Below are 25,623 nucleotides of genomic sequence, written 5' to 3'. Positions count from 1 at the left end.
ATATAGTTCATAGACAAGTAAACGGAATCTACTAAAAGCCTCAAGATAAGTGTGAGTGCCGAGGATGGCTCTTCCGCAGGAAGACGGAGGTGGATCCTCGGTAGTGTATTGAAGTGGTGAGTAGTGGACTCATGTGCGCAAAACCATTTCAAGTTGGAGTCTCGTAGGTTAGCCTAGCCAAGAGTCAAAGCTGGCTTGCTGCAATAACTCCACCAACCCTTCTTGATAATATGCATGTATGTAGGATCTGATGTAAGTCTTGTTGAGTACCTTTGTACTCATGTTGCTATAATTTACATTTTTACAGAAGACGCTGCAACCCCTTCTGATGGGTTCTACGTAGACGTTGACATCAATGAGTAGGATAAGACCTAGGTGGTGATCCTGAGCTTGTGAAGGACCACGTAGTATAGCTAGGCTTTCCAAGCCTCTTTTATTTTTCTAGTTGTCTGTACTCAGACAAGTTACTTCCGCTGCTGGTTTGTATGACTGTATGACTTGAATGCTGGGTCGTGTGACCCGTACCTTTCTGTCTGTTATATATGGCTCTCTGAGCCTTAAATAAAGTACTTGTGTCTTAGAGTCATGTTGTGATGCCTTGTTGTATTTGCACATATCGAGCATATTGTGTGTATTATTGAAATGCTTGGTATGTGTGGGATCTGACTATCTAGTTGTTTATCCTTAGTAGCCTCTCTTACCGGGAAATGTCTCCTAGTGTTACCACTGAGCCATGGTAGCTTGCTACTGCTCTGGAACACTTAGGCTGGCCGGCATGTGTCCTTCTTCGTTCCTGTGTCTGTCCCTTCGGGGAAATGTCACGCATTGAGTACCGGAGTCCTGTTAGCCCGCTACAGCCCGGTTTACCGGAGTCCTGCTAGCCCAGTGCTACAGCCCGGACCCACTTGCTGATGACCGACACATTCGTTGCTGGGTCATGGATGCCTGTCCCTGTAAGTCTGTGCCACTTTGGGTTTACAACTAGTCATGTCAGCCCGGGCTCCGTAACATATGGATGCTAGCGACACTATCATATACGTGAGCCAAAAGGCGCAAACGGTCCCGGGCAAAGGTAAGGCGACACCCGTGGGGATACCGTGCGTGAGGCCGCAAAGTGATATGAGGTGTTACAGGCTAGATCGATGTGTCATCGAGTCGGGGTCCTGACAGCGTTGGCATCAGAGCCGGACTGCCTGTAGGTTCTCCAAGCCAAACTGGTCGATGTTGAGTCTAGAAATTCTTTAGTTATATGTAGGGGAATTGTTTGTGGGTGGAACGTAAGGCTCTTTTTACTCCTTTATCTTATGACATTCTGATCTGAGTCAGTCTATTCTTCCACCGGGGGTTAAGGAATTAGGATCTATTCTCTCTGTCAGGTTCACGTGTTACTAATCAGTAGTACCTTATAGGGTTGATGGATACAAGCCTAGTTCAGTTCTACTACCACATTATGTTGTTAGGATGGACTCAGAACTTTGATATGATGATGTTGAGTGTGTATGAAATCCTTTGTCAAATGTCTCAAAATCCTTCTTGAGCATTTACAGCTGTTATGCTGCCGAAATTTTGCTAGAAATTCTAATGCCTTTGCATTATGGTTGTGCTTTCAGATGGCCACTCGCGACCTCAATCAAGTGGTTCGCCTGACTCGATGCCTAGATGTACCCGGCCATACTGCCATGTTGGTCAGGGTAATGACTGAGGCTGGATACCGTTGGTATCCTGAGTACACGGTCGAAGAGCAATTCCGAGACTTTAATCAAAGCCAGTATCTCTGCACTGTCAGGATATTTCCATCTTATCCTGGGTCCACCGAGCCCCTTCACTGCTCCTATGGACTCGGGGTTACTATTGAGATGGCTGTGCAGGAGGCTGCCTACTCTATGATGACCATCATGCGAGTCAGGTCTGGCCTATTTCGGGACTCTGATTTCCGGTATATGCCAGGATCACTTCCGGGAGCACAAGGGTATCTCCAGGCTATCTATGCTGACTCCACTCAGGAGGATTCACGGACTCGCACTACTGCTGAGATGCTCGAGGATAAGGACCGTGAAAATCGGGCCTTGAGGTTAGAGCTCTTCAATACCCGTGCTAACCACTGGGCCACATTGACTCGGTTTGCACCGGCGGTGCAAGCTGGATATACGGATATGCGCGATCTCTATCCTGTGAGATCTGCTCTGCCAGACGTGATGGGTTGGCGTGATGTAGGAGGCATCACCCCACCTCGCGGTCCTCGCAGGCCACCTCTGTTGGTCCAAGACCTCATCCTAGCCCCTATGGTCCACAAGCTCCGCGAGATCGTCTGTTTCCGGATGATCATGTTGAGCTTCTAGGCTATGGAGGTGACTTCTACGAGGACTACTACGGATCGGTCTGAGTTAGTGGTAGTATCACTAGTTCGTGTTAGCTGTGTCGTCTATCGTCCTGCGTGACTCGTGGGATATGACCTAGCTGTATCGCCTTCCGGAGGTGTAGAAAAATAATGTATAGGAGCTGTGAATGCCTCCGATGAGATGTAATCCTCTTTTCACCGTAATAGTACCTTGTTTGGTCTTGTACTAAACCCTGTATGGTGTGTATGACGATGGAATAAAGAAGCAGTTTCTGTAACTACCATGTCATACGGATGATCATCTTGCATTCCGAGTTATTCCTTACATTCTGTACCCTATGTCGGAATTTTATCATTCTGACTAAATCATTGTCTTGTTTACCTAGGATGGTCAACACGCGCACTAACCCTGCTCCTCAGGCCGAAGGCAGTGAAGTCAGGAATGCAAATCTGCCTCATCCTCCTTCCCTAGCCGAGGTTATGATGGAAGCCGAAAGAAACAAGCGGGAGACCAACCGTTTATTGGAGCGTATTGAACAGAACACAGCACACCATCAGAGGACTAACATGGTGTCACTCAGTGATTTCATCAAGTTACATCCACCCACGTTCCACCACTCCGTCGAGCCTCTCGACGCTGATGACTGGCTTCGCAGTATCTCTCACAAGCTGCGTTCCGCGCTAGTAGCTGAGGCTGACAAGGTCACCTTTGCTGCATATCATCTTGAAGGCCCCGCCAGTCTATGGTGGGAGAATTATGGAGCTATGCGCCCAGCGGGCCATGTCACTACTTGGGCTGAATTCAGCGAGGCTTTCCGTGAACATCACATTCCGGAGGGTCTCATGGACCGTAAACGTGAGGAATTTTGCAGTTTCACTCAGGGCCGACTCTCTGTGGATGTTTACAGCAGGGAATTCGGTAACCTCGCACGATATGCAACTGAGGAAGTTTCTACTGATGCCAAGATGCAAGCAAGGTTCCGTAAGGGACTTAGTCCTGAGCTTCGCCGCGACCTCCGTCTGCATGAGTGCACATCTTTTCAGAAACTTGTTAACAAGGCCATCAGTGCTGAGACTAGTCAGACTGATTATGACGCAACACGCAAGCATGGCTGTGACATGGGTTCCTCATCCGGTGCTGGTCCTCAGAAGCGCCGCGTGTGGGTGCCCAACACTGCCCTGCCACCCAGGTTCACACCGAGGCCATCCTTCCAGGCGCCTCGCTCCGTTCAACAGTCTGCACCAGCCAAGCCCTATGGGGGTCCAACCAACAGTGCTCCTCCACGCACCAGTTCCGTGACTTGTTTCAAGTGTGGGGAATCTGGCCACTATATGCGTGAGTGTCCCCAGACCAACCCCAACCAATCTGCTAAAGCTGTTGGCCGTGGCAAGCCGACAGGGAAAGTGTTCCACGCCAAGCCGGCCACCGTTACACGTGGCCATGTCAACTGTATCTCTGCCGAAGAAGCTCAAGAGGATCCCAACGTCGTTCTCGGTACGCTCCTTGTTAATTGCCACCCGGCATCTGTTCTTTTCGATACAGGAGCCTCGCATTCATTTATATCCGAGAACTATGCTCGTTTGCATAACACCGCATTCTGTGACATGCCATCCACTATGGAAATTACTACTCCCAGTTCTAGATGGCAGACCTCCAGGGTAAGTTATGGAAATGAAATCCAAGTCGACAGACTTGTTTTCCTTGCATCTTTGATAGCTCTCAAATTTTCAGATATTAATATCATTTTGGGTATGGACTGGATGTCAGCTCATCATGCCAAAATTGATTGCTTCTCTAGGACTGTTCAACTCACTCATCCTTCGGGGAAGATAGTCAATGTCTTGACCCGGTTAGCCGAGCGACAATTATATTCTCTTAACGCCAGCCCTTTGCCAGACCTTGAGGACGTTCCGATAGTCCGTGACTTTCCGGATGTCTTCCCAGAGGAATTGCCAGGTGTTCCACCTGACAGGGATGTTGAGTTCGTAATAGACCTCATTCCAGGAACCGTTCCGATTGCTAGAAGACCCTATAAGATGGCACCACTAGAACTAGCCGAGCTTAAGAAACAACTCGATGAGTCCTTGAAAAAGGGTTTCATCCGACCAAGTTCATCTCCGTGGGCTTGCCCCGTCCTATTCGTCAAGAAGAAGGATGGTACGGACCGGATGGTTGTAGATTATCGACCTGTCAATTTGGTCACAATGAAGAACAAATATCCGCTCCCCAGGATCAACAACCTGTATGATCAGCTCGCTGGATCCTCAATCTTTTCCAAGATGGATTTGAGGTTGGGCTACCATCAAATCAAAATCAGGAATGGGGACATTCCTAAAACGGCCTTTGTTACTCGTTATGGCCAATACGAGTACACCGTCATGTCCTTCGGTTTAACCAACGCTCCAGCCACCTTTTCTCGGTTAATGAACTCAATCTTCATGGAGTATTTGGATAAATTCGTCGTGGTTTACCTCGATGATATACTCATCTACTCCAAGAACGAGGAGGAACATGCCGAACATCTAAGGCTAGTGTTGAAGAAACTTTGAGAGCATCGCCTTTATGCCAAATTTTCTAAATGTGAATTCTGGTTGTCGGAAGTGACCTATATGGGTCATGTAATATCTGGTAAAGGTATTGCTGTTAACCCTGAATGAGTTCAAGCCGTCCTTAATTGGACTCCACCTGAATCGGTCAAGCAAGTTCGGAGTTTTCTAGGCTTAGCGAGCTATTGCCGTCGCTTTGTCGAAAACTTCTCCAAAGTTGCTAAACCTCTAACCGAACTCCTCAAGAAAGATAAGAAGTTCGAATGGACTCCACAATGTGAGCACAGCTTTCAGGAACTGAAAAGACGCCTGACTTCTGCTCCCGTACTGGTACCGCCAGACTTCTCTAAGGACTTTGTTATCTACTGCGACGCCTCGCGACAAGGACTAGGCTGTATTCTCATGCAAGATCGACACGTAATTGCTTATGCCTCACGGCAATTGCACCCACATGAGGAGAATTATCCTACTCATGATCTAGAGCTTGCAGCCGTAGTCTATGCACTTAAAACCTGGCGGCATTACCTTCTTGGTAATCATTGCGAAATATTCACTGATCACCAAAGTCTGAAGTACATCTTCACCCAACCGGATTTGAATCTCAGGCAAAGACGTTGGGTCGAGTTGATCACAGATTTCAACTTAGGAATAACTTACACCCCAGGGAAAGCAAATGTCATGGCTGATGCGCTAAGTCGTAAATCTTATTGTAACAACCTGATGTTACAACAAAGTCAACCGCTTCTCCATGAGGAATTTCGGAAGCTTAACCTTCACATTGTTCCTCAAGGATTTCTTTCCACCTTGGTAGCGAAACCTACTCTTACGGATCAAATCATCGCTGCCCAAAAGCGAGATAAGGGAATATCTAAAATCAAGGAGAACATTGCTAGCGGAGGTGCTAGTTGTTTCTCCACAAATGATCATGGTGTGGTGTACTTTGAGAACCGTTTAGTGGTTCCCAAGAACCAGCACCTACGGCAGTTGATCCTTAAGGAAGCTCATGAATCTCCTCTCACCATTCATCCCGGTAGTACCAAGATGTATCAGGACCTACGCCAGAGGTTCTGGTGGACTAGGATGAAGAGAGAAATTGCTCAGTATATTGCTAATTGCGACGTCTGTCGTCGTGTAAAAGCAGAGCATCAACGGCCTGCTGGCACCCTTCAACCCTTAGCTATTCCTGAATGGAAATGGGATAAAATTGGTATGGATTTCATTACCGGTTTTCCCAGGACCAAGAGAGGGAATAATGCTATCTTCGTCGTTGTCGATCGTCTTTCCAAAGTAGCCCATTTCCTACCTGTTCGTGAGAGTATAACCGCTAGTCAATTGGCAGACTTATACATCTCCCGGATAGTGTCTCTCCATGGTGTTCCTTTGGAAATTAACTCGGATAGAGGAAGTCTTTTCACCTCTCGATTTTGGGAAAGTTTCCAAAATGCTATGGGAACCCGTCTCTCCTTTAGCACCGCTTTCCACCCTCAGTCGAGTGGTCAAGTGGAACGCGTCAACCAGATCCTAGAAGACATGCTTCGAGCCTCTGTTATCTCATTCAGAATGGATTGGGAGAAGTGTCTTCCATTTGCCGAATTCGCTTACAACAACAGCTATCAGTCTAGCTTGGGTAAAGCCCCTTTTGAAGTCCTCTATGGACGACGGTGTCGAACACCCCTTAACTGGTCAGAGACCAGGGAAAGACAATTCTTTGGCCCGGATATGATTCAGGAAGCAGAAGAGCAAGTTCGCATCGTTCGTGAAAAGTTGAAAACAGCCCAATCTCGTCAGAAGAGTCAATATGACCGAAAACATAAGGCTATGACTTTCGAGGTTGACGAGAAAGCTTACCTTTGGGTTACTCCTCTGAAGGGAACCCATCGTTTCGGTATCAAAGGAAAATTGGCTCCTCGTTACATTGGACCTTTTCGCATTCTCGCTAAACGAGGAGAAGTTGCCTACCAGTTGGAACTACCTCCGCATCTCTCCAGAGTCCACGATGTCTTCCACGTTTCTCAACTCAGGCGTTGCTTCTCGGATCCTATCCGTGGAGTGGACCACGAAACGCTTGATCTCCAAGATAATCTTACATATCGAGAGTACCCCATTCGTATCCTCGATCAGGCCGAGCGTACCACTCGACATCATAATATCAAGTTTCTCAAAGTACAATGGTCGCACCATTCTGAGGATGAAGCAACTTGGTAAAGGGAGGATCGTCTTCGACTTGAGTATCCTGCCTTCTTTCCGGAGGAACCCAAATCTCGGGACGAGATTCTTTTGAGTGGGGGTGAGTTGTCACACCCTAGCTAGTTCATGCATTAGAGTGTTGCATCATGTTTATTCTTTCATCAGAAACCTGAAATGGGGATGACAGAACCCCCAGCCCCCTCTCAAACCAATTAGGGTTTACTAAAAAAAATTCAATGAACCTCAAATGCCCTTCTAAAATGCCCATCATTTTTGTCTTGGTTCAGAACCTCTGCCAAAAGTGATGCACATTTTCCTAGGCCATCTTAGGGTTTTTGAATTAAATCATAAATAATTGAATTTGGGCATTTAAAATTATGTAAAATATTTAAATGCTCAAATATCTCCAAACTAAAATGTTTCATGTTGGAAATAATCCAACTATGGACCAGGAGTAGTTTGGTGATTTTAGGAGTTGCCTAAGTATTTTATTTAATTCAACAAAGTTGCAGAAGTATTAAAAAAACAGAAAACAGAAAGAAAATGGAAAAACTTACCTGACGCCTGCTCCCGGCCCACCTGCCGGCCCAGCCCAGCGCCGCTCCAGCGAGCTGCTTGCCGGCCAGGCAGGCAGGCAGGTGCCCGACGGCGACCGCAGCGCGCGCCACGCACCTGCTCGCCGCCTCGCCGCTCCCCTCGCCCGGTGACGTCGTGGATCGGCCTCCCTCGCTCCCCCGAACCCCCCAGACACCCCCTTTCCTCTCCAGCTCCTCCCCCTCGTGCTCCCTGCCATGACCGACGCCACCATCGCCGTGCCTTCGTCGTAGCCGTGCTCCCCGCCGCCCGTGCGTCCTCTCATCGTGTCCAGGAGCTCCGCCGCTGTCCACTCCATCGAGCAAGCCGAGCCCCGAGCGCTCGCAACGCCCGAGTCCACCGCGACGACCTCGCGCGAACCGCCGTCGCCGGAGATCCCCTTCAACGCCACCGTCGCTCCGGTCCATCCCCGGCCGCACCAAGGGCTTCGTCGCACTCACTGTGAGCTTAGCCATCTTCCCCCCCTCCTTTTCTTGCTCTCGAGCTGTGTAGCGACCTCCCGGAGCTCAACCGCAACCACCGCCGTGGAGCTCGTCGCCGACGTGCTCCCGGTCACCCTCCGACCACTCCACGGTGTCCATCATGCTCACCGTGTCACGTAGCACCTAGCTAGCTACTCCCCGCGCCTCACCGACCCCTCTAGCGTCAAGTTCGTCTTCGGCCGAACCCCCGTGGCCGCCAAAGTCATCGCCGGCGCCAACTCCGGCCCCCCCGACCCCAACGGACTCCACCAAGAGCTGCGGCTCGTCCTCAGCTCCACTCCGGTGGTCTCCGCGACCCATTTGGTGGCCGAAACAGCCAAAACCACTTCCGCCGCCGCGTCAGGCTCGCCGGCGGCTAAACGCCGGTGCAGCCGACCCTGGTTTGACCACGGGTGGGCCCTGGTTGACTCCCCTAGTCAATGACAGGTGGGGCCCAGCCCTGCTAATTAAACAGGTTTAGTTTTATTTAAACTTTAATTAAATTAATCACCCTGACACGCGGGACCCACTGTCAGGTTTGACCCGGACGTGTTCTGTTGACCTGCTGACGTCACACTGACGTCAGGCTGACGTAATAATTGATTTTCTGGAATTAATCTAATATGGGAAATTCCAGAATATAGTTTAAACTTCAAAAATTCATAACTTTTATTCTGTAACTCCAAATCAGACAAATTATATATGAAAAATGATCAGAAAAATCCAATCTATCCATCTGTACTATTTTCATGCATGATTAAACAAGTTAACCTGATGTTTAATGCAGAACAAGGAGAAACACTTTAAAGGGCCATGTTTGAGTTTGAAATTTGAATCTTTGATTCAAATTGGTTCAAACCCTTCTGGTCTTAGTTGCATTAGCCCAACACACTCATATTGCTATGTTTCATGCATGCATCATATTGTTGCACATTGTTTGGTGATGGTTGTGTATCGGTGTTCTTTGCGGCAGGTTCTGCCTCCGAGGAGTATCGTGATTACCCTAACGAAGAACCGTATCAGTGCATCGAACCATGAGGAAAGCAACCAACCATTTGATCATATCGATACAATCCCATGTTCTCGCTCCTGCTCTCTTTTACTGCATTAAGACAACGCATTTCAAACTGCTGTGTGCTACGGTAGTTGAACCCATTTCCTCTGCATGACCTGTCATTGCCACAGTAACTAGATGAAACCCACTAGCATGTGTAGGAGTTGATTGAGCCATATGTATGTGTTGTTCCTACCTTGCTATGCCTGCTATGCTTAGAGTCGTGTCAGGTCTGGTTCATCTGGGTGATGGGCTAGAGTGAAATGATTATGTCGGTAATGAGCGTGGTGTGGTGAACACGATTTGGTAAAGGTATCGATGAGAGGCCATGTAGGAGTACATGGTGGGTTGTTTCATTGAAGCCGACCTTAAGCACTGAGATCTGTATGTGTGATTTAAGACACAGCTACTACCATGCATTGGGCCCTGAAATATGACCCCGCTCGACTTCTTATTCACCCTAGCTCTCTGTCCAGGAGTTGCAAGTAGTTTCTGGTGTTTGTAGCCTACTGGAGGCCGTGGACAGCGCTGACCGTAGGGGTGGGCTGTGATGCGGTAGGTACGTGGCCGGGTGTACCGAATACCCGTTAGGTATCTCGGGAACCCTGTTCACATCATTCGGGGCCGTATGGGAAACCTCGGCCGGACTCCCTGCGGATGGAACCTGGATAGGCGATAAACCTGGACTAGAGGCTTAGGTGTTTAGGTAGGTCGTGGTCTACACCCACGTCGGCTTTCGCTTGAAGTCTGCCGAGCACATGTCGTGTGCAGACGCTAAGTGGTGGAAACATGTATGAAGAAGTACACCCCTGCAGGGTTATCATGATCTATTCGAATAGCCGCGTCTGCGGTAAAGGACTACTTGGTTGCCTATACAGTTCATAGACAAGTAAACGGAATCTACTAAAAGCCTCAAGATAAGTGTGAGTGCCGAGGATGGCTCTTCCGCAGGAAGACGGAGGTGGATCCTCGGTAGTGTATTGAAGTGGTGAGTAGTGGACTCGTGTGCGCAAAACCATTTCAAGTTGGAGTCTCGTAGGTTAGCCTAGCCAAGAGTCAAAGCTGGCTTGCTGCAATAACTCCACCAACCCTTCTTGATAATATGCATGTATGTAGGATCTGATGTAAGTCTTGTTGAGTACCTTTGTACTCATGTTGCTATAATCTACATTTTTACAGAAGACGCTGCAACCCCTTCTGATGGGTTCTACGTAGACGTTGACATCAATGAGTAGGCTAAGACCCAGGTGGTGATCCTGAGCTTGTGAAGGACCACGTAGTATAGCTAGGCTTTCGAAGCCTCTTTTATTTTTCTAGTTGTGTGTACTCAGACAAGTTACTTCCGCTGCTGGTTTGTATGACTGTATGACTTGAATGCTGGGTCCTGTGACCCGTACCTTTGTGTATGTTATGTATGGCTCTCTGAGCCTTAAATAAAGTACTTGTGTCTTAGAGTCATGTTGTGATGCCTTGTTGTATTTGTACATATCGAGCATATTGTGTGTATGATTGAAATGCTTGGTATGTGTGGGATCTGACTATCTAGTTGTTTATCCTTAGTAGCCTCTCTTACCGGGAAATGTCTCCTAGTGTTACCACTGAGCCATGGTAGCTTGCTACTGCTCTGGAACACATAGGCTGGCCGGCATGTGTCCTTCTTCGTTCCTGTGTCTGTCCCTTCGGGGAAATGTCACGCATTGAGTACCGGAGTCCTGTTAGCCCGCTACAGCCCGGTTTACCGGAGTCCTGCTAGCCCAGTGCTACAGCCCGGACCCACTTGCTGATGACCGACACGTTCGTTGCTGGGTCATGGATGCCTGTCCCTGTAAGTCTGTGCCACTTTGGGTTTACAACTAGTCATGTCAGCCCGGGCTCCTTAACATATGGATGCTAGCGACACTATCATATACGTGAGCCAAAAGGCGCAAACGGTCCCGGGCAAAGGTAAGGCGACACCCGTGGGGATACCGTGCGTGAGGCCGCAAAGTGATATGAGGTGTTACAGGCTAGATCGATGTGTCATCGAGTCGGGGTCCTGACACTTATATATGGACAATATATGTCCATTGAGTTTCCCTGATTTTTGTCAAATATTTTTGAAACAATAAAATAATTTTTCCCTATTAAAGACCATTTCTGGCCTTAAGAAAAAGCTTTTAAATAAAATAGTAAAATAACTTTTAAAATTATATTTTTGTGGTTTCAGGGTATCCTATATCTAATAGGAGTCAAACATATTTTTGGAAAGATTTTTACTGCCCTTAATTAAGTACTTGCAGTGCAAACCTCAATTCTGGGGTTTTTGGAAAACTAATTTTTGAAAATACTGTTTGGCCAAATTATTTTTGTAAGAAAATATTTTTATGTCCTATACACATGGCATGATCATTGGTTCAAGAGTTTGGAGCAAGGAGATGAAGTATAGGAGTTGGAGGATTTATTTGATTTTTAGAGCACTTGCAAACAACAGACAAAATCCAAACAAGGCAAGGTCCAAAACACTCAAAAGTTTTTGTCAAACCACATTTTATCATGATTGTTAGCATAAGTGTTGTGGCATGAAAATCAGGGTGTGACAGTTCCCTTCGCCGTTGATTTGGTCGCCGGAGGAGCAATCCCGAGCACCACCGCCGCTTTTGACCCCGCCGGCGGCTAAACGCCGACGAGTTTGACCCAGTTGACCAGTGGTTTGACCTCCCTGGCTCACTTACGTGTGGGCCCAGGCCCCTGACTAATTAGTGTTAATTAACTTCGTTAACTACTTGAAGCAGTGACATGCGGGGCCCACTCTCAGGTTTGACTTGGACCCGCCCCTGTTGACTTGTTGATGTCACACGGATGTCATGCTGAAGCAGTAAAGCTTTTCTGGGATTTTAAATAAATCAGAAATGATTTATTTATCTAAGAAAATACCCAAAACTTCAAAAAATCATAGAAATTAATCTGTAACTTCAAATGAAAAGATTTATATATGAAAAATGATCAGAAAAATCCAATCTATCCATCTGTACCATTTTCATGCATGTTATAACAACTTATATGTGATGTATAGGACCAATCATATAAATGGCATTTTAATATCCACATATGGAGTTTGAATTTGAATCTTGGATACAAATGAATTCCATTTAACCTATTGCTAGTTGCATTGGCTCAAATCACATCATATTGACATATCATGATGATGCATCATATTGTGCATTGCATTGATTGTGTTCCTTCTCTCTTGTCAGTGGTTGTTCCCTCTCGATAGATGCATTCCGACGATGAGATCGCTGGCACGATGAAGAACTATACTATCTTCAGAAGTGCTTGGCAAGCAAAACCCCCTTGTTCATTCCGATACAATCCCACTCTCTCGCTGCTGCTCTCTTTTACTGCATTAGGACAAAAACGATTCAATTGTTACATGTTGTGGTAGTTTGGGGCCGTTGAGGACACCCCGGCCGGATTTCCTTGCGGATCGAACCCGAATATGCGATAAACATGGACTAGGGACTTGTGTGGTTAGTCAGGTCATGGAATATGTGGACTCGTGTGCGCCACCACAAAGGAGTTAGTTGCAATCGTACATCAGGGTAGCCATAGTCAAAGCTGGCTTGCTTTAGTTAAACTCCACCACCCCCTTCGTTGATACTAATGCATATGTAGCTAGTTCTGATGTAAGTCTTGTTGGGTACATTTGTACTCATGTTTGCTTACTTTATTTTTTCGCACAGAGACTTCAGTCTCACTAGTAGTTCCGCATGGACTTCAAAGTATAGCTTGTTCCCTCAGCTACGATCTTGTGCCCTCGGCAGGATCTTGTAGATAGTCAGGCTTCTCATCATTTTTCATTTGTAGTTGTCTATTCTCAGACAAGTTAAGCTTCCGCATGTGCTTATTGCTTGTATGACTTGAATGCTGGGTCATCAGACCCATGTTTGTAATATCTGGCTCCTCGGAGCCTAATGAATAAATACTTTGAGTCGTAGAGTTTTGTTGTGATGCCATGTTGTATTTGCACATATCAAGCATATTGTCTGTATGATTTTGAAATGCTTTGTATGTGTGGGATCCGACAACCTAGTTGTTTATTCTTGGTAGCCTCTCTTATGGGGAAATGTCTCCTAGTGCTTCTACTGAGCCATGGTAGCTTCCTACTGCTCCGTAACACTTAGGTTGGCCGGCATGTGTCCTGCTTCATTCCTGTGTCTGTCCGTTCGGGGAAATGTCACGCGTTGTTCCTTTAAGTCCTTGTAGCTTGCTACGACTTGGGTTTATACGTTGATGACCGACACGTTAGTTTTTGGGTCATCTATGCCTGTCCCTTAAGTTAGTGCCACTTTGGATTCATGACTAGTCATGTCGGCCCGGGTTCTTTGTCATATGGATGCTAGCGACACTATCATATACGTGAGCCAAAAGGCACAAACGGTCTCGAGCTAGGTAAGGTGGCACCCATGGGAATACCGTGCCTGAGGCCACAAAGTGATATGATGTCTTACATGCTAGATCGGTGTGACTTAGGATCGGGGTCCTGGTAGCTTTGGTATCAGAGCTTGACTACCTGTAGGATTACCAAGCCAACTGGTCGAAGTTGAGTCTAAAAATGCTTCAATTATATAAGGGAATTGATTGTGGATGGGAACGTAAGGCTCTTTTTACTCCTTTACCTTATGCCATTCTGACCCAAGTCATCCCATCTTTCGTACAGGGTTAAGGAAATAGGATTTCTATTCTTTCTATCAGGATCACGTGTTACTAATCCATAGACTTATAGGACTAATGGATTCAAGTATTAGTTCAGTTTCTACTACTTCCGTATGTTCATAGCTGGCCTCAGAACCTTAATATTGTGATGTCGAGTGGTCATGCCACTATGTTGCATGATGTCTCAAATATTTTTTGAGCATTTATAGCCGTTATGCTGTCCGAGTCATCCCAGGTTTCGAAATAGTCTGATGCATTTGCAACTTCCTTCTTTCTGTTTCCGATGTTTCTTTGGGCCAGTTTAACCACACTAATCGGTGAGTTGAGGTACTCTGTTGCCTCGACATATATGTTGGAGATAATATTATGACCCTAGGTGCCTTAGAGGATCAGCTAGTAATCTAGCCCTGTTTTATGTTCCCAGTTTGATGATTTTGGCCATCATTCTCGAAAGCATCATGTGATGCCACTTAGTTAGTAGGCATTCTATTCCTAGGTTCTTGAACCCGAGATTCACCCTACTTACTTCATGTTGATAGTGTTTATTGCTAGTTCCTTTAGGATATTAGTAACCTCTGTGATAGTCCTTGAGGTTCGTGGTTTATCATTCTTCCAACACCATGAGCCATCCTCGGTGGAAGTTCTTTTGAACCAAATGATCACAATAAGAGTGCTCTTGCTGAGTTCTCCAATCTATATTGTGACTCTACCAGATCAACCTTCTGCATGGGTTATCCGGAAGAAACATGTTGAAATTTGTTTGACATGCTAATCTATGAATCCACAACTCAGAAAATCATATGTTCCTTTGAGTTGTCTCTCTTTAGTTGTATTCTGACTTCCGTCTATCATTTGATAGTCAAGAGCATGCATGCATTCATGCTCATTGATGCCTATTATTCTTGTGGTCCGTCAAGTCATTCTATTCCGGAATGACTAGGAGAAACAAACTCCGGTACCTCATCCATATCTAGGATTGGGTCAAATAAGTTGTGCTCCACAGATCAAAATGACAATCCAGCTTCTGATCTGTTCTACCCAGGAGTATTGCCCCCTTTATGTCAGGATTGTCATGGGAATTGCACCATCTCTTGTGAATTCTTGATGAAGTGATACTTCTCGCCATCGTTGTTCATTCCTCAGTCCCCGTGTTGTTGCAACCGGAATGCCGACAAGTGAATTGTGTTGTGTGAAGTCAATACTCCTAGCAACCCCATTGCTTGATAGTTAATGGACAACAACTTCATTCTTCGCATGTTTGTTATTGAATCATCATTCTAAAGTTGATCGTGCTACCTAGTCCATATTTATGGTGCACTCTTTGATCAATGGGTTAGGATTGTGCTAATCCCTCACTCTTTTGATCACATCGTCTTACCCTGAAAAGCAAGATTGTTCTCGAGCGTAGAGACATATTGGTGGTCCGTGATTTTCCGGATATCTTTCCTGAAGTATCACCAAGTCGTCCCCTGACCGCTATGTTGAGTTCGTGATCATGTTGGTCTTTCTATAAACCGCCCTTTCTCCAAGGATCTGTGTTGGATACTCCTGAACTAGTTGGATAAGCTAAACAATAACTTGGAGAGTTGGAAGATAAAAGCTTTATCTGACTTAGTTCATTCCAAAGGGATATCCTCGTGTGTTTGTTGAAGAAAGATGATATCTACACCAATTGGTCCTCGTGATCAATTGTTCGATCCACTGTCTTGTCCATACTTTGATTTGAGTGTGGGCTATCATCAAATCAAATCAGAACCAACGATGTTGTTGTCTTACTCGTGGTTCTTTCCTCGAGCATACACCGTGATATCTTTGGTCTGACCAATGCTATCATCTTGTTCACATAATTGTGGAATTCCATCTCCATGGAAACTTGATGAATTGTTGTTGAGCCCATCAACAAACATCCTTATCCTCTCCATGATTTTGTTGAACATTAAGCTAGTGTTGGAAAATTTTGAAAGCATTTCTTCATGCTAGCTCTTGAAGTATATGTTTGAATGAAGAAGTGACTTCTTACAATTCATGTGCATTTGATGCAAGTTGGCACCGTGAATTTGAGAAAGTTTGCTTTTGCTTCCTCTGGAATCATCCCAAGTCATGCATGAAAATGTGTGAAGTATTTTGTGGTTTAGAGAATTCCAACCTTCATTCCATAGGCATTCCTAGCACCCTAAGCTACTGATTGATTTGTTTGAGGAAAAGGAGTTGTGCAAATACTAGTTCATGCACAAGATACCAATATCCTCGATGATGCTTCCCCACCGGAACTCGGTAGTGTTTGTTGTAAGACTACTATGTGGTCATGCTTGTTTGGGATAGCGTGTTCACGTGTGTGTAGCAGCACCAGCTCATGTTTTGGAGCTTACTACCATAGTTCATATCCCGAGAATCTCGCAATATCATCTCGTCGATTGGTGTTGCAACCTTTCTCTTTCAGACACGCTGAGTCTGGAATATCCTGACACCAACCAAATCTAAATCTCAGGCAGATATGATGGTTGGGACATTCCCAAGAATTATAATATTGCTCTTTTGAACCGTTAAGTGGATGTCATGGCCAATACATTTATCCAGGAGATCTCTTATTGTAGTATCTTGAGTCAGCAATTTGGCCATTCTTCCATGAGGAGTTGGTAGGAACTTGTAAATAAGTTGGTCCTTATGGGTTCCTTGAGCTCCCAAAGTCAGACCTTTACTTGATGTTCCAGATACCGAATGGTATTGGGTTAAGCTGGTACATCCAGGAGAACATTAGAAGGGGAGTGCTAAATGTCTCTCGGTCGAACATCCAGATTTTGTTTCCTTGGCATCGCTAAGGTGAAATCTGAGAAAGTGTTGTCTTCCTTTACATCTGCATCATCCATCACTATTCATCATGGTAGTATTATGTGTTGCTAGGATCCTCGGCACGGATGTTAGTAAGACCTTGATGAGTATGGAGATGCTCAAGCTCTTGAGAGCATGCTCAGTCACTTGGTTATATCCTCGACATCATATGGAATGTGCTTTCCGTTTGCTGAGTTGTCTTATAACTCTAGTTTTCTTTCCAAACTAAGTATGCCATTCCTCCAAAGTCCTTCAAACAATCATTTGTGATTTTTTCCTTAGGCTGGTTTAGAGAGTTTTGATGATCTATGTATCAAAAGTAATTCTTTTTGCCACTTAAGGGAATAATTCTATGAGTCACCTCCTCTAATGTGCCCCATTATGGAATCATGGCAATTTATCTCCTCGCAACATTGGAACTCATTCACCATCCTTTTAGTCATGCAATTCTTGTCTACCAAACTGATCCGTCATCATCTATTATCTTTCATGCCTCGCAATGTATGTTCTACGCCTCAACTTAAGAGATTTTCAATGTCTCATTCCGTGAGTTGATCTTGAGTTGCTCGATTTCTGAGAAGATCGATTCCTGTAGAGTTTCTTCCTGTCGTCATCATATTGAACAAAGATCTCGAAAGCAGAGACATCAAGATCAATATGATGCAATGGATCAACGTCTTTGAGAAGTGCAATCTAGATCGTGAAGATTGTGTGGCCTTGTGTCCCTTCTGTCTTTTACCTCGTGCCTTGAATCTTGGGACGAGATTCTTGTTTAGTGGGCGTGAGTTGTCACAGCCCTAGCATTAGCCTTGGCTTGTCTTCGCATCCCATCATGTCATCAACATATGAAGTTCATGAAAGTTGAGTTGAGGTTAGTTGAAACCCTCATAAATCTGTTTAGAAATAATCAACATTAAAATCTCATCAGAGAAGCCCAAGAAAATGTTCCTGTTAAACCTTGAAAAATATTGGCAAGAATAAATTTCAAACCAATATTTTTGGAGGACTTAAAATATTTATTTTGGGCCTTTAATTTAAATCATAAACTATTTGAATTGGATTTATTTCTTTTATAAAAGAGATACATGTCCAATAATCCTGAAACTTTATGAGTGGCTCCGGTATTATATCTAGAGACCACATGAATATTTTCAGGACCAACAAAAATGATTTAGTATTCTTACTAAATCCAAAACTACAGAAAAAAGAAAACAAAAACAAAAAGAGAGAGAGAGAGAAGGCCACTGGGCCACTTACCTGACAGCATACCTGGTGGCCCACTACTATGCTAGGCCCAGCCAGCCACTGCACCGTCTTCAATCTCCTGCCAATAGGCAGGGGAGCGTGTGCCCGACGCGCGCACGCATGCGTGAGGCCACTTCCAGCCCGCCTGCTTGCGTTGGACGCCTCCCGCGATGCTACACACTCCCCCTCGACCCCCTACACCTGTCCTCTCTCTCCCTCGAGCGCTCTCCCCTCATCTGCCTCTCTCCCGTGTGTCCATCGAGAGTGCACGTCGCCGCCTCTTGTTGTTGCCGTTGCAACAACCACCCCCATGCCCCTCTGACGTGCCCATGGGCTCCGAATCCATCGTCTACGCTTCCTCGACGACTCACGCGACGCCGGACACGCTGCAACGATGCCCTACCGCCAACTTCCTCGTTCGGCCGCCAGAGATCCCCTCGCCGCCTTGATTAGCTCCGGTTCCTCCCCGAGCCCTTTGTCTGTGTTGCCGCGACAACTTTGAGCCACTGACCGTCCTCCCCATCTCCATTCTCGCTACCGTATGCCGTAGCTACCACGCTGCTCACACCCGCATGCGCCGCCGCCCGCGCTCGCTGCCGACATGATTCCGGCGGCCTTTTGGTCCGCCTGTCGTGTCCAACGCACTCGCCGCTTCGCGCATGCCCTCCCTAGCATGCTAGCTCCCACGCCAGCACCCCATAGCGCCTCCCGTGCTCACGCCCAAGCACCGGCCACCACGGCCGAGCTCCCTGCCGTCGCCTCCGGCCACCCCAGCAGCTGCCGCTAGCTTCAATGGATGCGGGAGAGCCTCAGCTCCCCGTAGGTTCCCTCCGTCATTGATTTTATCGCTGGAGGAGCAATCCTGAGCACCGGCGCCGCTTTTGATCTCATCGGCGGCTAAACGCTGGCGAGTTTGTCCCAGTTGACTATGGGTTTGACCTCCCTGGCTCACTAACATGTGGGCCCAGGCCCTTGACTAATTAGTGTTAGGTTTAATTAGTGGTGATTAACTTAGTTAACTAGTTGAGGCATTGACATGCGGGGCCCACTATCAGGTTTGACTTGGACCCGCCCCGGTTGACTTGCTGACGTAAAATCGACATCATGCTGATGCAATAACGCTTTTCTGGGATTTTAAATAAATCAGAAATGATTTATTTATTTCAGAAAGTACCTAAAACTTCAAAAAATCATAGAAATTAATCTGTAACTCCAAATGAAAAGATTTATATATTAAAAATGATCTGAAACATCCAATCTATCCATCTGCACCATTTTCATGCATTTTAGAACAACTTATAGCTAATGTATAGGACCAATAACATAAATGGCATTTGAATATCCACATATGGAGTTTGAATTTGAATCTTGGATTCAAACCAATTCCATTTAACTGTTGCTAGTTGCATTAGCTCAAATCACAGCATATTGACATGTCATGATCATGCATCATATTGTGCATTGCATTGATTGTGTTCCTTCTCTCTTGTCGGTGGTTGTTCCCTCTCGATAGACGTGTTCCGACGATGAGATTGATGACACGACGAAGAACTACACTATCTTCAGAAGTGCCAGGCAAGCAAAACCCCCTAGTTCATTCTGATACAATCCCACTCTCTCACTCCTATTCTCTTTTACTGTATTAGGACAACAACGGTTCAACTATTACATGCTGCGGTAGTTTAACCCCTTTCCTCTCCATGACCTGTCATTGCCACAGTAAATAGATGAAACCCACTAGCATGAGTAGGAGTTGTTTGAGCCCTAATGTGCCTACTCATTCATGCTTGTTTGTCATGCCTGCTATTGCTTAGAGTTGAGTCATGTCCGATTCGTCGGGGATGAATTGGAATGGTGATGAACATGTCCTACTGTGTGAGCTATGTGTGTGAACATGATTTGGTAAAGGTATCGATGAGAGGCCATGTAGGAGTACATGGTGGGTTGTTTCATTGGAACCGTCCTTAGGAACTGAGATCCGTGTATGTGATTTTAGATCAGCTACTACCATGCGTTGGGCCCGAAACCAGTGGACCCTCTCGACTTATTAACCGCCCCTGTCCTCTATCCAAGAGTTGCAAGTAGTTTCTAGTGTTTGTAGTATGCTAGAGGCCGTGTGCAGCGCTGACCCAAGGGGTGGGCTATGATGCGGTAGGCACGTGGCCCGGTGTACCAAGTCGCCCGTTTGGTGACCCGGGAACCCTGTACACATCGTTTGGGGCCATTGAGGACACCCCGGCCGGATTTCCTTGCGGATGGAACCCGAATAGGCGATAAACCTGGACTAGGGACTTGTGTGGTTAGTCAGGTCATGGCAAACACCCTCGCTCGGCTTCCGCTTGAAGGTTGCCGAGTACATATCGTGTAAACAGCAATAAGTGGTAAGAGCATGTGTGAAGAAGTACACCCCTATAGGGTTATCAAACTATTCAAATAGACGCGTCCGCAGTAAAGGACTACTTGGTTGCGTATACAATTCAGACAAGTGAAAGTGGATACTCTAAAATGGACAAGTTAAGAGTGAGTGCTATGGATGGCGTTCTCGTAGGGAGACGGGAGCGGATCCATAGTGGTGTAATAATTTGGTGAATATGTGGACTCGTGTGAGCCACCACAAAGGAGTTACTTGCAGTTGTAGTTCAGGGTATCCATAGTCAAAGCTGGCTTGCTGCAGTTAAACTCCACCACCCCCTTAATTTGTTGATCCTGATGCATATGTAGCTAGTTCTGATGTAAGTCTTGATGGGTACATTTGTACTCATGTTTGCTTAATTTATGTTTTTGCACAGAGACACAGTCTCACTAGTAGTGCCGCGTGGACTTCGATGTTTAGCTTGTTACCTCAGCTACAATATTGTGCCCTCAGCAGGATCTTGTAGATAGTCAGGCTTCTCAGCCTTTTTCATTTCTAGTTGTCTGTACTCAGACAAGTTAAGCTTCCGCATGTGCTTATTGCTTGTATGACTTGAATGCTGGGTCATCAGACCCATGTTTGTAATATTTGTCTCCTCGTAGCCTAATGAACAAATACTTTGAGTCGTAGAGTTTTATTTTGATGCCATGTTGTATTGGCACATGTCGAGCATATTGTGTGTATGATTTTGAAATGCTTGGTATGTGTGGGATCGGACAACCTAGTTGTTTATTCTTGGTAGCCTCTTTTATGGGGAAATGTCTCCTAGTGCTTCCACTGAGCCATTGTAACTTGCTACTGCTCCGGAACACTTAGGCTGGCCGGCATGTGTCCTTCTTCGTTCCTGTATCTGTCCGTTCGGGGGAATGTCACGTGTTGTTCCTTTAAGTCCTTGTATCTTGCTACGACTTGGGTTCATACGTTGACGACCGACACATTGGTTGTTGGATCATGTATTCCTGTCCCTGTAAGTTAGTGCCACTTTGGATTCATGACTAGTCATGTCGTCCCGGGTTCTTTGTCATATGGATGTTAGCGACACTATCATATACATGAGCTAAAAGGCGAAAACAGTCCCGAGCCAGGTAAGATGGCACCCATGGGAATACGGTGCGTGAGGCCGCAATGTGATATGATGTGTTACATGCTATATCGGTGTGACATAGGATTGGGGTCCTAACATTTCATTGCTAGAAAACATGGTAAAGAAAGAGAACCATGGGATTCAGAAACCCATGCCTTTCCCTACTAAGCCTCGAAAAATAAGGATGAGGAGGATTTTGTGAGATTTGTTGAAATGCTTAGACCTGTGTTTGTGTGCACTCGTTTGACTAATATTTTTGAAAATGGCTCCTTATGCTAAGTATATGAAAGATATTGTCACTAATAAACGAAAGATACCTAAAGCTGAAATTTCCACCATGCTTGCAATTATTCTTTTAAAGGTGGAGTACCTAAGAAGCTAGGCGATCCAGGAATACCAACTATACCATGCTCCATTAAAATAAGTTATGTCAAAACCACTTTATGTGATTTGTGAGCAAATGTAAGTGTTTTGCCTTTCTATTTACATAGAAGACTTAATTTGAATAAACTCACACCTACTGAAATCTCTATGCAATCGGTATTTCTGAGGATGTGCATGTTGTAGGTGCAAATGTTACTATCTTAATAGACTTTGTTATCCTTGATATGCATGAGGATGATAACATGTCTATTATCCTTGGTAGACCCTTTTTGAATACTACAGGGGATGTTATTGATTGCAACAAAATCAAGATCACTTTTCATGTCAATGGTAATGAGCACACGGTATTTTTTCTGAAGAAACTACTTCAATGAATGGTATCAATTGCATTGAAAAGGTTTCGGCAATCACTATTGGAGGTCAAATTCCCTCTTCCCACCATCAAAAAGAACTATCAAACTCCTATTGTTGGTGAAATGCATATCCCCATTGAGATTTGTAGCGGTGCCAGAGCATGAAACAATTAAAAATTATAGACACATTGGAGACATATCACTCAACAATAAAAGTAAATAACATGAAAGTAAATAGAAAGGCCCTTCCCAGAGGGAAGCTGAGATTTGCAGTGATGCCATAGCTCAGAGCTTAAAACAGAGATGAATACAATTTTGAGTGGCGTGATTTTCCTATCAACGTCACATCTCAAGTCTGACTGTGACTCTACATTCATACTAAGAAGAAACTAAAATAAATAAAAGAATAAAACTAATTGCAGCAGCGGTGGAGGTGTCTTGCGGCTAGAAGAGGCTCCTCTCTCGTGCCTTGTGTGCCATTGGGCTACTAACCGGCGGCGATGACATCGTCTTGTGCTGGCGTTTGCTTCCTACTGGATGTTGGCCAAGCTTCAAGGAAGGCCAGAATGTTCTGGACTTCGGTCTCCAGGAGCCAGTCAACCAGTAGGAGGTGGTGACTAGCGGCGCTGCAAGGGAACAATCGATCATGCTGAGCCATGCTACTGAGAGGGCACCGACACCGGTGCGGGGACATGTGCTGGCAACGGCGTGGTGGAGACATTGCTAATTGGAGGGAGACCGGAGATGACATGAGAATCGAAGAGGCAGAGAGAAGACTGTAGCCAGACCGAGGAGTGCGGTGGTGATTTAAACTGTAGCGCGGGCACCATTAACAGTGGGGTTATTGGGAGGAAGGTGGGCAGCGAAGGTTGGTCCAAGGGATCACCTCCCGGTGAGCCTGAGTAGAGGCCTGCTCGCACGCCTCCCGTCGACTCACGTGCTTGCTCAGAGGACACCTGCCTATGTGAAGCAGGACGCATGGCTGCACGTTGGCCTAACGCCCATAGTTTGAATAGTGAAACCGTTTGCGTTAACATGACAACTATTTGTTCCAAAATACCTTGGTTGTTCATGTGTGCCACTTTTCATAAATAGTTGTCTCAAAATGAAAAAAAATTACCACAACCTGTTTGTGTTATATCACGAGACCATGCGCAGTTTCATGAATTTCACGTGATTTTTGGTTTTTCTGGAATTCAAAAACCAAGATTTTTAATAATATCATTACATGCATCATGAAATAAAAATTCAAGCGATACACCTTTAGTGTTTTAGATGTTCATATTTTTCAAGATAGAATCTGTCCAAACAATGCTTAGTTAGACTTCAAACAAATTATATATGAAGAGTAAAAAGATATTCCCTCCGTACTAGTGCATTGCATGATACTCTAGTAGGCATGAACAAATGAAGCTCCATTCCATACTCATCCAACTGTCTAATGGATTAGGAAATGGAGTTGACAGGTGACCTAGGTTAGTGGCAACCGAGGAATTTGAACATGCTCGGCACAGTAGGTAATGTATGCTAGTTACTAAAGCATCCCTCCATTGTTCATGGGTAGTAGTGATTAGGGACGAGGAACATAAGAGGAATTTTCGCAGGGCTTGAATTCTGACCGCCTGATATTTCAATTCGAAACACGGAGGCTCGGGTGGAGGAGTGAAATTTGTATCATGGTTCTTTGTTGGAGTTGGCTAATGTGTGTACCACGCACGCCACCACCACAACACGATCCCGGTCTGTGTGGTACGCCGTTGGGTGATACAATTTGAGAATGCGAAATGAATCTTTTTTAAAACCGGCAAACGAATCTATAATTGGTCACTCCAGATGGGACTATAAATGATTTATGATGAGTTCTTGAATTAGAGTGAGTTTGTCATATAGTGATCTCAACATGGATTTCGCATTTAATGGTATCCACACTAATTTTTTGAATGCAAATTCAAATTTGAAAGATGAAAGGTATGTTGGTGTGGCGACTCGACCCGAATGGATCAAGTGCTCTGTGCTTCGGTGTCATCCCTGGATCAGTAATGCTGACACCACACAGTACATCGAAGGATTTATAGCAGAGTGGCCGCAATGTGATATGATGTGTTACATGCTATATCGGTGTGACATAGGATTGGGGTCCTAACATTTCATTGCTAGAAAACATGGTAAAGAAAGAGAACCATGGGATTCAGAAACCCATGCCTTTCCCTACTAAGCCTCCAAAAATAAGGATGAGGAGGATTTTGTGAGATTTGTTGAAATGCTTAGACCTGTGTTTGTGTGCACTCGTTTGACTAATATTTTTTTAAATGGCTCCTTATGCTAAGTATATGAAAGATATTGTCACTAATAAACGAAAGATACCTAAAGCTGAAATTTCCACCATGCTTGCAATTATTCTTTTAAAGGTGGAGTACCTAAGAAGCTAGGCGATCCAGGAATACCAACTATACCATGCTCCATTAAAATAAGTTATGTCAAAACCACTTTATGTGATTTGTGAGGAAATGTAAGTGTTTTGCCTTTCTATTTACATAGAAGACTTAATTTGAATAAACTCACACCTACTGAAATCTCTATGCAATCGGTATTTCTGAGGATGTGCATGTTGTAGGTGCAAATGTTACTATCTTAATAGACTTTGTTATCCTTGATATGCATGAGGATGATAACATGTCTATTATCCTTGGTAGACCCTTTTTGAATACTACAGGGGATGTTATTGATTGCAACAAAATCAAGATCACTTTTCATGTCAATGGTAATGAGCACACGGTATTTTTTCTGAAGAAACTACTTCAATGAATGGTATCAATTGCATTGAAAAGGTTTCGGCAATCACTATTGGAGGTCAAATTCCCTCTTCCCACCATCAAAAAGAACTATCAAACTCCTATTGTTGGTGAAATGCATATCCCCATTGAGATTTGTAGCGGTGCCAGAGCATGAAACAATTAAAAATTATAGACACATTGGAGACATATCACTCAACAATAAAAGTAAATAACATGAAAGTAAATAGAAAGGCCCTTCCCAGAGGGAAGCTGAGATTTGCAGTGATGCCATAGCTCAGAGCTTAAAACAGAGATGAATACAATTTTGAGTGGCGTGATTTTCCTATCAACATCACATCTCAAGTCTGACTGTGACTCTACATTCATACTAAGAAGAAACTAAAATAAATAAAAGAATAAAACTAATTGCAGCAGCGGTGGAGGTGTCTTGCGGCTAGAAGAGGCTCCTCTCTCGTGCCTTGTGTGCCATTGGGCTACTAACCGGCGGCGATGACATCGTCTTGTGCTGGCGTTTGCTTCCTACTGGATGTTGGCCAAGCTTCAAGGAAGGCCAGAATGTTCTGGACTTCGGTCTCCAGGAGCCAGTCAACCAGTAGGAGGTGGTGACTAGCGGCGCTGCAAGGGAACAATCGATCATGCTGAGCCAT

Source organism: Triticum dicoccoides, chromosome 6A (genome assembly GCF_002162155.2).
Source record: "Triticum dicoccoides isolate Atlit2015 ecotype Zavitan chromosome 6A, WEW_v2.0, whole genome shotgun sequence".
NCBI lineage: Eukaryota > Viridiplantae > Streptophyta > Magnoliopsida > Poales > Poaceae > Triticum > Triticum dicoccoides.
Note: the sequence above shows the minus strand (reverse complement) of the source record.